Source organism: Gopherus flavomarginatus, chromosome 8 (genome assembly GCF_025201925.1).
Source record: "Gopherus flavomarginatus isolate rGopFla2 chromosome 8, rGopFla2.mat.asm, whole genome shotgun sequence".
NCBI classification, from domain to species: Eukaryota; Metazoa; Chordata; order Testudines; family Testudinidae; genus Gopherus; species Gopherus flavomarginatus.
Window position 1 is genome coordinate 52102450 of NC_066624.1, and position 14144 is coordinate 52116593.

General features: G+C 49.4%; 3 non-coding genes and 1 pseudogene across 3 annotated transcripts; 3 read left to right on the forward strand and 1 right to left on the reverse strand.

Moving 5' to 3' along the window:
* The window catches only part of LOC127057005 (zinc finger protein 420-like), a 482458-nt pseudogene that overhangs the window by 424938 nt on the left and 43376 nt on the right, over positions 1–14144 (forward strand).
* LOC127057362 (U5 spliceosomal RNA) lies at positions 1814–1929 on the reverse strand. Its single transcript, XR_007776087.1, has one exon. It is a non-coding gene; the product is annotated as a U5 spliceosomal RNA (small nuclear RNA).
* Positions 5051–5213, forward strand: LOC127057345 (U1 spliceosomal RNA). The gene has a single exon (XR_007776075.1). It is a non-coding gene; the product is annotated as a U1 spliceosomal RNA (small nuclear RNA).
* TRNAA-AGC (transfer RNA alanine (anticodon AGC)) lies at positions 11038–11119 on the forward strand. Its single transcript has one exon. It is a non-coding gene; the product is annotated as a tRNA-Ala (tRNA).

Below are 14144 nucleotides of genomic sequence, written 5' to 3' on the forward strand. Positions count from 1 at the left end.
CGAAGAACCACAGCTTTTTTTTCTTTCTTATTTACTTTCTCCACACCGGTCATGGATTTGTAGATCTCCGTCGTATCCCCCTTTAGTCGTCTCTTTTCCAAGATGAAAAGTCCCAATCTCATTAATCTCTTCTTAGACGGAAGCTGGTCCATATCCCCTCATCGTCTTTGTTGTCCTTTTCTGAATCTTTCCCATTCCAATAGATCTTTTTTGAGATTGGGGCAACCGCATCAGCACGCAGTATTCAAGATGTTGGCGTACCATGGATTGATATTGAGGCGATATGATAGTTTCTGTCTTCTTACCTATCCCTTTCTTAATGATTCTCAACATTCCGCTGCACGTTGAGTGGATGTTTTCAGAGAACTATCCACAATGACTCCCAGATCTCTTTCTTGAGTGGTAATAGCTAATTTAGACCCCACCATTTTGTAGGGATAGTTGGGATTATGTTTTCCAATGTGCATTACTCTGTACTTAACAGCACCAACATTCATCTGCCATTTGGTTGTCCTATCACCCAGTTTTGTGAAATCTCTTTGTGGCTCTTCACAGGCTGCCTAGAACTTAACTATCCTGAGCAATTTTGTATCATCTGCAAATTTTTGCCACCTCACAATTTACCCCTTTCCCCAGATCATTTATGAATAAGTTGAACAACACTACACTTTGATCTTGAGCACAGAGAAGCAATGCTGACACTCTTCCACGCATGCAGACCCCTGTGTCCATCCATTTCTACCTCACCAGGATGAGCTCCCAGTCATGCAACAAACACCATAAATAGGGAACTCTACAGGAGACTGACTCACTTCCCCGAAATGACTCCAGTGGAAGAATTCAAAGCAAGAACCCTTAACACATAATTCTGTTCAAAGACAGACAAGTCTTGCGGATGCCTTCCTCTCGCTGGTTTCCCCTCTAGACTCCGAATTCCCATAAACCCACCCACTGACCTGTGACTACCAATCTCTCACTCTTAACTCTTACAGCAAACCAGGGCAAAGAAAGCCTATGCAAGCGCTATTCCGCAGCCCCGATGCTCTTTTCTGCTCCTTCCCACACAACTATCTCAAACATATAGTCAATTGCATCAAAGCAGTTCCTCCCTATTTGGGGCATTGGTGCCCCTTAGTCCCTCTGAGGTGATCGGTTGGTTCCTTCTGGCCTTAAATGCTAGGAATCTGACTCAAAGGGCCACAACCTTCCTCCTCTTCTGCTCCTATGAACTATCCCTCACCTGGGCAAAACGTTTGAAAACACTGGTGTTTTCCCAACAGGAAAGGGATGGACAATTTCTCTTCTGTGGGGAGACGAGGGAAACCATGCAATCACCTTCTGGAAGGTATATTAAGGAGTGCAGCGTAAGAACCCTCACGGATTAGATTAAGAAAGCAGCTCTTCAACTGACCTTCCAACAATGACAAACTAAAATCTGCAAGAGCAGCCTTTCAACTCAGGGGCCCAAAAATAAGCTGTTGCCAATAACTAACCCAAGAGTTACAAATGACTCCAAACCATACACTCTTAGGACAAACCAAACCTTAACACAAACAACAACACATTTCTTTGCTGCTCTTCAACCATGATAACCAAAAACTTACTAAACCAAAGAGCCAGCAGAATACACATAACAAAACAGCCCCCCTGCTAGCTAGGAAGCTATCTCACTAACAAAATAAGCTCCAAAAAAATAAGGCAGAAAATCAGTCATTTTCAGAGCTCTGAGTTGTTTTCATACACTAATAGAAAAGCTTGAGCTACTGACACCAGTTCAAGTAGCACCCTTCTGTTTTTTTTCACAACAGAGAACAGCTTTGCTAAAGCAAAGCCTCAAAAAATTGGGTACAAACTCATAAATGTTCCTCTCCACATAAATCTTTAGTAAAAGACAAAAGATTTATAGGAACTAAAGAAAAAGCAGAATACATAGAACACGGCAGAGGCGCTGCCGGGGCAACCGCGTATGCTACCACAAGTCAGGGTAACTACTCTCACAGCCCGCTAAACCGCTAGCTTTTAGAGGAAATGGAATTTGAACCGATTGACAGCCCGAGATGTATCATGGGAACCGGGGACACAGGGAACAAAACCAGCCCCTTGACCAGGGACTTGCTTCGCTGCACGCAATGCACTGTGGGTATGCAAATAAGATGCTCCGGCTGTCTTTGGCGCTCAAAGAAGTCTTTTCTCCGGACTGCCTCTGCTCCTTCCCCAGCTGGGCGGAGATTTAGATGCAGCGGGGGTGGGGAAGCTGCTCTCCTGAGACAGTTAAGCTGATGCCAGGTGCATGGAGGATGGAGCCCGGACGAGAAGCCAGAGGATACTTGGCCCACAGGTAAAATCTGGTGCAAAAGCACACACTTTGCAAAGGAACAGGAGCTGGGATCTCGGACATGAGATTCTATCTGTCGGCCGGTGTGCGACCCTGCGTTGTACCTGCTGCTTGGTCTGCCTCTGCTGCAAAGTAGGTCGCCTCAGATCCTTGGGGTTTGCTGAGCTGCAGCTCACCTTGATACATGGGAACAGCTTAAAAATCATGGACTATCAGGGTTGGAAGGGACATCAGGAGGTCCTCTAGTCCAACCCAATCCTCAACTAAATCATCCCAGCCAGGGCTTTGTCAAGTCTGACCTTAAAAACCTCTAAGGAAGGAGATTCTACCACCTCCCTTGGGAACCGATTCCAATGCTTCACCACCCTCCTCGTGAAAAAGGGTTTTCCTAATATCCAACCTAAACCTTCCCCACTGCAACTTGGGACCATTGCTCCTTGTTCTGTCATCTGGTACCACTGAGAACAGTCTAGATCCATCCTCTTTGGAACTCTCTTTCAAATAGTTGAAAGCAGCGATCAATCCCCTCTCATTCTTCTCTTCTGCAGATTAAACAATCCCAGTTCCCTCAGCCTCTCCTCATATGTCATGTCTTCCAGCCCCCTAATCATTTTTGTTGCCCTAGGCTGGACTCTTTTCAGTTTTTCCACATCCTTCTTGGAGTGTGGGGCCCAAAACTGGACCCAGTACTTCAGATGAGGCCTCACCAATGTCGAATAGAAGGGAATGATCACATCCCTCAACCTCCTGGCAATGCCCCTACGTATACAGTCCAAAATGCTGTTAGCCTTCTTGGCAACAAGGGCACACTGTCGACTCATATCCAGCTTCTTGTCCACTGTAACCCCTAGATTCTTTTCTGCAGAACTGCTGCCTAGCCATTCGGTCCCTAGTCTGGAGCAGTGCATGGGATTCTTCCATCCTAAGTGTAGGACTGGGCATTTGTCCTTGTTGAACCTGATCGGGTTTCTTTCGGCCCAATCCTCTAATTTCTCTAGGTCCCTCTGTATCCTATCCCTACCCTCCAGCGTATCGACCGCTTCTCCCACTTTAGTGTCATCTGCAAACTTGCTGAGAGTGCAGTCCACGCCATCCTCCAGATCATTAATGAAGATATTGAACACAACTGGCCCCAGGACCGACTCTTGGGGCACGCCGCTTGATATCGGCTGCCAGTTAGACGTGGAGACATTGATCACTATCCGTTGAACCCGATGACCTAGCCAGCTTTCTATCCACCTTATGGTCCATTCATCCAGCCCATACTTCTTGAACTTGCCAACAAGAATAATGTGGAAGATTGTATCAAAAGCTTTGATAAAGTCAAGGAATAACATGTCCATTGCTTTCCCCTCATCCCCAGACCCAGTTATCTCCTCACAGAAGGCAATTAGGTTAGTCAGGCGTGACTTGCCCTTGGCTGAATCCATGCTGACTGCTCCTGATCACTTGCCTCTCCTCTGAGTGCTTCAGAATTGATTCCTCGAGGACCTGCTGCATGATTTTTCCAGGGACTGAGGTGAGGCTGACTGGCCTGTAGTTCCCTGGATCCTCCTTCTTTCTTCCCTTTTTGAAAGATGGGCACTATATTAGCCTTTTTCCAGTCATCCGGGACCTCCCCTGATCACCATGACTTTTCAAAGATAATAGCCAATGGCCTTGCAATTACACCCGCCAATTCCTTTAGCACCCTCAATGCAGCGCATGCAGCCCCATGGATTCTTGCTCGTCCAGCTTTTCTAAATAGTCTCGAACCACTTCTTTCTCCACAGGGGGCTGGTTACCTCCTCTCCATGCTCTGCTGCCCAGTGCAGCAGTCTGGGAGCTGATTTTGTTCGTGAAGATGGGGGCGGGAGTGAGGGGAAGCATTGAGTACATTAGCTTTTTCCACATCCTCTGTCACTAGGTTGCCTCCCTCATTCAGTAAGGGGCCCACACTTTCCTTGACTTTCTTCTTGTTGCTAACATACCTGAAGAAACCCTTCTTGTTGTTACTCTTAACATCTCTTGCTAGCTGCAACTCCAAGCGTGAGTTGCCCTTCCTGATTTCACTCCTTCCTGCCTGAGCAATATTTTTATACTCCTCCCTGGTCATTTGTCCAATCTTCCACTTCTTCAAACGGCGCTGCCTGCCAGTGCACTCAGCCTCACTTGGCAGGTAACAAAAGTGATGGAGTGGCCTTCCAGTTTCTGGAGAGTGGCTGACAACACCCAACCTTCTGCACTGAGGAGAAAGTGATGTGAGACAAGGCAGGGGAGGTCGTTCTTGTATTGGACCAACTTCCGGTGGAGGAGAGAGAGAGAGAAGCAAAATGCAAGCTGCACTCTTTCCCCAGCAGCAGGTGGTCCATGTCGTCTCTCTGATAGCCTGGATGCCTGGGATGGGACCCTGCTACAACTACAGGGAACGCAAGAGCCCTGGCCCGGGCAGGCAGGGGGAGGGTCCCGAGCGGAGAGGCGGAGCAGCGTGAGCATGCATGCAGATCTGTGTGTGAGCAGAGCATTGTGGGAGCGGAGGCAGGCTGCCCAGCAGGACCCGACTTTGGCACCAGGAGCTTGGCGTGGAGAAGGGAGGGGCCTCAGGGATGCAGCGGGGCAGCTGTTGGCAGTGGGGGCTGGTGTGGGCAAGGCCAGGGGTCGGGGCGTGGCGGTCCGCCCCGTGTCTTATAAGTCTGGGGAGAGTGAGGGTGGGTGGCGGCTGGGCAATAGAAGTTCATACTTACCTGCTAGGAGAAATATCATGATCTTGAAGGTGGTTTTTCAGAGTGAGGCTCATCCATTGTACTGCTGGTGTGCTGACCCCTGTAATTTCCCCAAATGTGGGAAGCTCAACTGCATAATTTGTAGTAGTAAAAAACAGTATTCACACTTTCCTCTAGCAATTGGTTAAAAAAACCAGAAAAATAAAAGTCTTAGGAAGTGCTGGTCAGTGGGCTGGGTATGCTTGGTCCAGTGTGCAGCTGTGTGGTTGATTTTGACAAAAGCAGTTTTTCTTCTGTGTTTTTGTGACTGCTTTTTTCTGCAGACCTTGTAGTTCTTGGCACCTTTGTCATTCTGCCTGATAATGGGGCCAACAGAGAAAAAGCGAAGCTCAGCTCTGAAAATTTACCTGTGGCTTATGAGGCTCTGTGCTTTCTTGACCTTCCCTGGTTTTTTGCAGCTGATCTGTTCTCTAGTCTGCTTTTAGCGGGGGGCTTGGACCAATGCCTTCTTTTGCTCCAAGGGGAGCTGCCTGGTCTGCTTCTTTCCCTGTTTGTAGTTTCTTGCCCAGCTCTTCTTCTTGGGCTCTTCCTCCTTTGATGGGAGGGCGGCCTGTCCAAAACACCTGTCCCACCCAGTCCCCTTGTCCAACAGACAGCCTCGCCCTCTTCCCTGGGGCTGCTTTGGCTTTTGCTGTCTATTCCTGTCTCTTGTTGGCCACCCTGTCTGTGCTATGGAGACTAGGCTGTCACAACCCTGTGCTGGAGGAAGTCTTTCTTTCGCTTTAGGCCCACTATCTCTCTGAATGCCCTTAGCTTCACTGGGGGTTAGGGCGGCGTGGCCACATCGCCCAGGAGCGGGTTACCCTTTTGCGCACTCCTGACAGACAGAGCTGTTTTGACTTAACTGTTCAGGACGCACTAACCCTCAGGCCTGGTCTGCACGGGGAACGTAAATCGGCGTGGCTACGTCAATCCGCTCCTTGGTGGGAAGAATTATTCCGTCGACCTAGCTCCCACCTTTCGGGGAGGTGGATGGCCTGCAGCAATGAGGAAAACCTCTCCAGGATCCTTCTCCGGGAACAGTGCCCTTCCGTTTAGGGAGACATCAGTCCCCCTGCCAGCCCCAAAGCCAGCAGCAGCGCCAGCCTCCCCAGCACCACAGGGGCACTCAATGCACTTCCTGTGGGGAAATGGCTCCTTGGCATCCAGCTGCTAGAGTGAGAGCCAGGAGAGAGCAGTGTCTGGCTCACTGTGGGGGAGAGAAGAGACCTGATGAGTGCGGATCTCCCTCAGCCTCCCCCGCAATGCTGGTCAGTTGTATTGTCACTGTGATAGTCAGCGTTTCCCTTCGGGCCCAGCCCTAGAGGGGTCTGGGGTCAGGGACAAATCCCCCCTTTCCTCCCCAGGCCCTGCCCCCACTCCACCCCTTCCCCCAAGCCCCCACCTTGTCCTGTCCCATCTCTTCCCATCCTGCACCTTCCTGCCCCATTCCTCTTCCACTACCTGCCCAGTGCCTCCTGCACCCCACTGAACAGCTGATCACTGGCAAGTGGGAGGCACTGAAAGGGAAGAGGAGGAGCTTGTCAGCAAGGCCTGTAGTGGGGCAGGGGGAGCTGGCTGTCAGTGGGCGCTGAGCACCTATTTTTTCTGTGTTGGTTCTGCAGCCTCGTAGCTCCCATGGAGTCACTGACTTGGCTCCTTTCACACACTAGAGAGAGGAGCAGAACCAGGGCTATGGCTGATCTATGGGGCACTAGGTGAGTGGCAGAGGCTTGAAGTGCTGAGAATTTCCCTGACCCCTCAGGGACACAGTGTGAGGTGGTGTCCCAGGGATCTCTATGAAAGGAGCAGGACAGGATTTACTTGGGGTGGGGAGAGAATTGAGTGTGTCTCAGGGGGTGTACAGGGGTGTTGCCTGGGTGAGAGACTGGCTAAAACACAGGCCTCACTGTGAGCAGGATTCAAACCTGCACAGGGGAATCCTAGTGGATTTCAACTCCAACGCCTTAACCACTCGGCCATCACAGCTATGAACACAAAACTGCCTCAATGCCAGAGAAACTGGTAAAGAATCACAATGCCCAGGTGTGAAATCATCTGAACTACAGAATTCCCACAGCAAACCTGGCTCCCAAAGCACAGGGAGGATTTTGGGTTTGTTCTCTTTGCTTAGCCATGTGCAGTCACATAGAGAGCGCGTTTAAAAGTCTCCACTCCCACAGAGCGGGAATGGGAAATGATTCTCAACTTGAAGCCTGATGTAGGATGACCATGGACTGGCCTTTGCTAGAGAAACCACTGTCAAGTTTTAGCCAATTAGGACAAGTCAGCAAATAAGAACAACCTCAGGTATCAGTAACTGCTACAGGTTGCAAATTCCTACATGTAGCAGTTTCTCGCACTACACCTGCACAGCTCTTCTCCCCGGCTCTACACAGGCTCCTGCTCTCTCCTTAGCTCTGCCCCACGCAGTTCCAGCTCCTAGAAGGAAGACACATGCTGTGTATTATGTCACCTGACCACTGGGTGTCACTGCTGTATCAAGGGAGACACCTTCTGTGCATTACCCTGAATGACCACGAGGTGTCACTGCTGCGCCAAGGAAAACACCTTCTGTGCATTACTCTGACTGCCCACTGGGTGTCACTGCTGCTCCAAGGGAGACATAAGAACAGCCAGACTGGTTCAGACGCAAAGTCCGTCTAGTCCAGTATCCTCCTGTCTTCTGACAGTGGCCATTGCCAGGTGCCCCAGAGGGAATGAACAGAGCAGGGAATCATCAAGTGATCCATCCCCTGTTGCCCATTCCCAACTTCTGGCAAATAGAGGCTACAGGCACCATCCCTCCCCACCCTGGCTAATAGCCCTTGATGGATCTAGCCACCATAAACTTATCTAGTTCTTTTTTGAACCCTGTTATAGTCTTGGCCTTCACAACATCCTCTTGCAAGGAGTTCCACAGGTTAACTATGCAACTGCCCAGAGTTTACCCCTCCTCCCTTCCCCAGGTTGTTTATGGAAAAAGAGGATGCAGATGAGGAGAGCCATGATGTGTCTGTCACTGGCTGGTGCCTCAGTTTCCTCTAGGCAGCAGTGCTGCAGGCTCCTTTGGTCTGTGCCCATGCAACTGTGTCTGGGGAAGGGGAAGTAGAGGCTCATGCTTCCCAGCCCCATGCCCCACCCCCAGCAGCTGGGGAATCCAGGCCAAATTTAACCCTGGTAGCTGGGCCGGGATTCGCCTGGGCTGGGGTAGGGCTGGGGAGGAATTCGGAGCGAGACAGACGCACCTGCTGTGAGGGAAGATCCTCCTATTCCCTGCCAACCTCCTTCACTCCTTGCAGCACAGCACCCCTAGCATTTCTTTTTCTGTCATGGGAGCTCTCTGCTGCCTGTTTCTCCCTTAGCATCATCTCTCCCCGCCCCCCCCCGGAGCACTGGCATCGCCCGTCCTGTGCAAACAGGCAGGCTCTGGTGTGCCCCATGGCACTGCCCTGCAATTTTGGGGGTAGCTATTGGATGGAGCCATATCGAAATATGGGGGGTGGGCAAGGCTGGGGACCAGGACTCTTGGGTTCTCCCCTCCAATGTGGGAGGGGAGTGGAGGTTAGGGGGTAGAGTGGGGGAGGGGCAGGGCTGGGATCCAGGGCTCCTGCTTTTTCTGGTTTTCTCCACCTCCTGCAGCAGCCTCGGTCCTTTCAGTGCGTTTCTTGTTCCAAATTCATTTGCTGACTTGTGTAACTCACCCCAGAGGTGGCTGCCTCTCAGTGTTGGGTGAGGTACCCTTGGCTGCGTAACCTCCTAACCGCGTCTCTCTCTCCCTTCAGGGGACCCTGCAGCACTCGGCAAACATCCACAAGATCATGGGGCACTTTGAGCACTGGACAGGCAGGTGAGTCCCGCTTTGTGCATCGTGTGTATGAAAATCCTAAACTGCCTTTTGAAATAATGAATGCATCAGGACGTGTTATTGTCCCTGCCCCAAAGCAGACAGACCAATGGAGAAATGCCGTCGAGTCCAAGGTAATACTCCACTGCCATTTTACCTTTTTTGCTTGCTAAACTCCTTCTTATCTGCCTGGTCCAGGCTGTCCTCTGCCTCAGCTGCTGCTCCTGGCCTGCTCTAGAGTCAAACATGCAAGGCCCCCAGGGGAACAGAGGCTGGGACAGGGAAGCAGCCTTGGTTGGGCTGGGAAGATGCTGGGAGTTCTCGTTCCCTGGGAACTGGCCTGGCTCCCTTCTCAACAGCAAACAAAGCAATTCCACATCCCCTCCCCAGAAAAATCAGCCTGGAGCCAAGGGCAGCAGGGGACGATTCCCTCTAGTTCCCACCGAGGCAGGAGAGAACCCAGGGTGTTTCTAGGACAGCTTATGGAACTGACGTGGGGAAACCAGCCTTTAATAACAGGCAGTTCCAGTTGAAGCTAAGTGTTTTTAACAATTTCTACAACATTAAAGAAACCTTCAATCGTAGTGTCACCATCCATAAAATTGTTTCAGCCTTATAGGTTCCTAAGTGCACAACTAAACATCTCTTCAAATCCAAGGGAGTGGAGATCAGTCAGTGCTCAGAGTCATCCCACATAAAAGAACCATGTTGTGGTACATACTGGCCCCATCATATGGCCACGGCCTTTCCCTCCTCTCTGTTAAAAGTTTTAGTATTTTGCACAGAAACTTTCTTCCCTCAGGAGAGACCTGGGAACCAGGGCTGCCAGCCAGACAAACACCTTTAAGAGGAGGCATCATCTGTCAAAAAATGATCTCCTTGCTTCAGTTCAGTGACATCCTGAAATGTTACTTATCCCGGCAAAGCCAGAGGATTGAAAGCAGCTACATCAAACCCCTGTGTAGCTAACAGGAATGAACACAAACACTCCCTGGTATCTGAAGTGATGTTTAGTTTTACCCTTTGTAAACTACAAGACTAAAGAGAAAGGCAATGGTGGTGCCAGATATTAAGAGTGAAACACAAAACAATCACCATAGTTATGCCCAGAGTGACTGCAAAATCTTTCTATATTCTTCTTATTATCATCAGTGTATTATTTTCTCTGGCGTCTAGACATTGACTAGACTTTGAGCAAGAAATTTGGATCTTGATAAAATAATCGACTATCCCTGGTTAAGGCAATGGACTTGATACCCACTCGGGTGCAAGTTCAAGTACTAACAACAGTGGCTGCCTTTTAGCCATAGCTTTTAATCAGAGCAATAAATTGATACAAATTCCTGTTAAATAACCGACGAAGTGGGTATTCACCCACAAAAGCTCATGCTCGAAAACGTCTGTTAGTCTATAAGGCGCCACAGGACTCTTTGCTGCTTTTACAGATCCAGACTAACAGGGCTACCCCTCTGATACTTCTCAGCCAGAGTCCTTCGCCCACATTCCTTAGGGCATTGGGCCACCATGTGGATGTTTCATTTCCCTCCTCAATTTCACACAGAACACAATTTCCTTTGCACAGATCCATGAACAGCAAAACCTCCCTTTGTCTCTTGTCTGAGCCAGGGCATTCGATTCCAGTGAACCCTTCTCTCCTGCAATGGTGATGGTCAGACAGAGGGGACATGGCCACCTGCATCCCTGCCAGGGAGATATTGGCTCGGCTCTTTCTTTCTGCTGCTGTTGTTAGTCCATGAAACGTCAGGGATGGAATGCAAGGCTGAGTTCACGCACCAATCCCCTGAAACATTTCAGTGCCCCAGAGAAATCCTCCCCCCGGCTATTGGAATGATATGGTGGAGATTCGAATAGGAAAGGGACAGTCTGAATTGTCAGTGTGGGGAATGCACAACAATCTATAGCAATGTTGTTAGCCACAAACACACTCTCATCGTGCTCCAGCTGGAAGGGAAATGGGCAGGAATTCTCACTGTTCTGCCATGGATACACACTAATGCACAGCCATGAGTGTGCTGGGGGAGCTGGTCTGAGCCATTTGAAGTGACAATTCTGTGAGAACAGAATCACTGTGTAGTGAAACACCTATCCATCAAGTAGTTGTGGCCAAGTGGTTAAAGTGATGGACTAGCAATCCATTGGGGTCTCCCCATGCAGATTCAAATCCTGCCAACTACAGAAGCATTAGTGCATTGTAATTGCTGATATGTTAGTGCCTATGGAGCCAGATCTGGTCTTACTCTGAGGCTGTCTACACTTAAAATACTGCAGAGTAGACAGCTGCTACAGTGACCAAAAGGGTTTTCCATCCCTGTAATAGCTATGTTGACAGAACAATCTTTCCTTTCATTTAGCACTATCTAACCACGGCTTAGGTCAGCTTAATTATACTGGTTCTCGGGTTTTTCACACCCTAAAAGACATACTTCTTAGAGGGTTTATTCCATCACCCCCTGTCAAGATTCCTTCCCCACTCTGAACTTTAGGGTACAGATGTGGGGCCCTGCACAAACACTTCTAAGCTTAACTACCAGCTTAGATCTGGTCTTGCTGCCACCACGCTCAAACCAAGTCCCTGGTGAACACCGCCCAACCTCTTGGATCTTAACTAGGGCCGGCTCTGGCTTTTTTGCTGCCCCAAGCAAAAAAAAAAAAAGGAGGCGGGGCCACTGGAGCAGCAAAGCAGGGGGTGGAAAAACGGTGCGGTTGGAGAGGCAAAGCTGGGCGGGGAACATGGCGTGGCTGGAGCGGCAAAGCGAGGGGGAACACGGTGCGGCTGGAGCGGCAAAGCAGGGGGGGAACACGGCGTGGCTGGAGCGGCAAAGCAGGAGGAGGACACGGCGTTTCTGGAGCGGCAAAGTGGGAGGCAGGACACAGCGCGACTGGAGCAGCAAAGCAGGGGGGGGGAACAACACAAAAATGGCACAGCTGGAGCAGGGGGGAAAACAACGGCTCGTCCAACAAAGCAGTGGAAAAACAAAACAAAAAAACCCAGAAGGTGGCTGGAGCCAGGGGACTCCCTGTGCTGCAGAGTGCATGCGCGGTCTAATGGCGGGGAGCGGGGGGAGAGAGAAGGGAGGCAGCCAGCGCTTCAGCAGGGCATTCATCACACGGCCCTGACTGCCATGCCACCTGGTGGGAGGGCTCCACTCTGCTCCGGTCAGCAGGGAGGACATAGGTTGCCCTGCTGAGTTTGCTGCAAGGCGCTCCCCTCCTCCGCATTGCCACCCCCTACTGGGCGACCGAAGTAGCGAACAAAAAAAAAAAAGCATCCGTACTGCCCTAGGTTTGGGCGGAAGCCGCCCTGTAGAATCTGTCACCCCAAGCACCAGCTTGCTCAGCTGGTGCCTGGAGCCTGCCCTGATCTTAACACAAGGAGAGTTTAACCATCCCTCATCCTTTCCCCCACCAATTCCTGGTGAGTCCAGATCCAATCCCCTTGGATCTTAAAACAAGGAAAAACCAATCAGGTTCTTAAAAAAGGAGGCTTTTAATTAAAGAAAGAAAGGTAAATGTCATCTCTGTAAAATCAGGATGGAAAATATTTTCACAGGGTAATCAGATTCATAGAGCCCAGAGGAACCCCCTCTGGCCTTACGTTCAAAGTCATAGCAAACAGAGGTAAAATCCTCTCAGCAAAAAGGAACATTTACAAGTTGAGAAAACAAAAATAAACTTAACCTGCCTTGCCTGGCTGTTACTTACAAGTTTGAAATATGAGAGTCTGGTTCAGAAAGATTTGGGGAGCCTGGATTGATGTCTGGTCCCTCTTAGTCCCAAAAGTGAACAACCCCCAAAACAAAGAGCACAAACAAAAGACTTCCCCCCACCAAGATTTGAAAGTATCTTGTCCCCTTATTGGTCCTTTGGGTCAGGTGTCAGCCAGGTTTCCTGAGCTTCTTAACCCTTTACAGGTAAAAGGATTTTGGTGTCTCTGTACATGAGGGATTTTATAGTATTGTACACAGGAGGCGGTTCCCTTCCCTTTATAGTTATGACACCCTCCCATTCCCTGGTCCTTCTCGCGTGACCAGAGAGCAGCAATACCCAAAGTTCAAAGATGCAAACAATTCAATGTTTATTGGGGTAAACTTCCAGCAAGCAATGATTCCAATTTCCTTCCTCAGGATCCCCCTTCCCAGCTTTGACACCACAGAGGCTTGCCTGTGTCCCTGTTCCCATTCCCTGTTCCTATTCCTATTTGCCCCCCTTAGCAAAACATTATTCCAATTCCCCTACCCCCCATTCCCATCCCCCCGTTACTTCCTGACTGACTGCAGACTGTATAGTAAAACTCTAGTTTTGCTTAGGTATACCTTAACCAAGCATTTTACTGAAATGTAACTAACCAATCCTAACACATTGTAACATGATTTTCTAACCAATTATACCTCCCACCTTAATTTACCTTAGTTTACACCCAACAATTTAATTATATAGTAGACAGAAACAGTCACAGAACCAGACAGAGATTATGCAGACAAGCAATAGGAAAGTGGGGACTACAGTGACAGAACAACACAGAAATTAGGATTTCACACCCCAGCTATTGATCAGTGAGTTGTTCCCAGATAGGATGCTATCATGGTAGAGGTTGTGGGTGCTGGTTGCTTAACTGTCTGGCCCCCAGGGCAGGATTTTGAGGTTCACCATTACTCTCTTAGAATGCCAGCACCCATCTTTTGTTCACTTAAAACGCGAGCAGGGAGATTACATCACCACAGAACTCATGGAGTTCCAGGAAATGTGTAACTTTAGGTGCGGGTGAGTGTGTCTAAAAATTAGCTGTGCTGTAGAAGGTCTGTAGGAGTAGAAAGAGATGTGCCATCTTGACCTCCCTAAAGAGTTCATCAACTATTAACAACAACTAGGGTTCATAGGTCCTAGTCTTTGTAGCAGGAGGATGGTGGACTGGTCTAAAGTGCTAGTTTTAAGACTCTTTTCTCCTATCTCTTGGGTGTTCTGGTCTCTGCACAGAGACGTGGTTTCAAATCCCACTCCTTACATGACCATCTGGAGAAAATGGCCTCACTTAAATCTCCTTTGCAACAATAGAACATCATTTGCTTAGCTTTTCTATTCCAGTAGTTGTGAGAGAAGCTCCAAATCAGGGGGAAACAGGGCCTGTTCTCTCAACCGGTCAATTTTTGTCTTCCTTCATTCCAAGCCATTTTCTAAGATACATCCGTATTTCCCACACTTT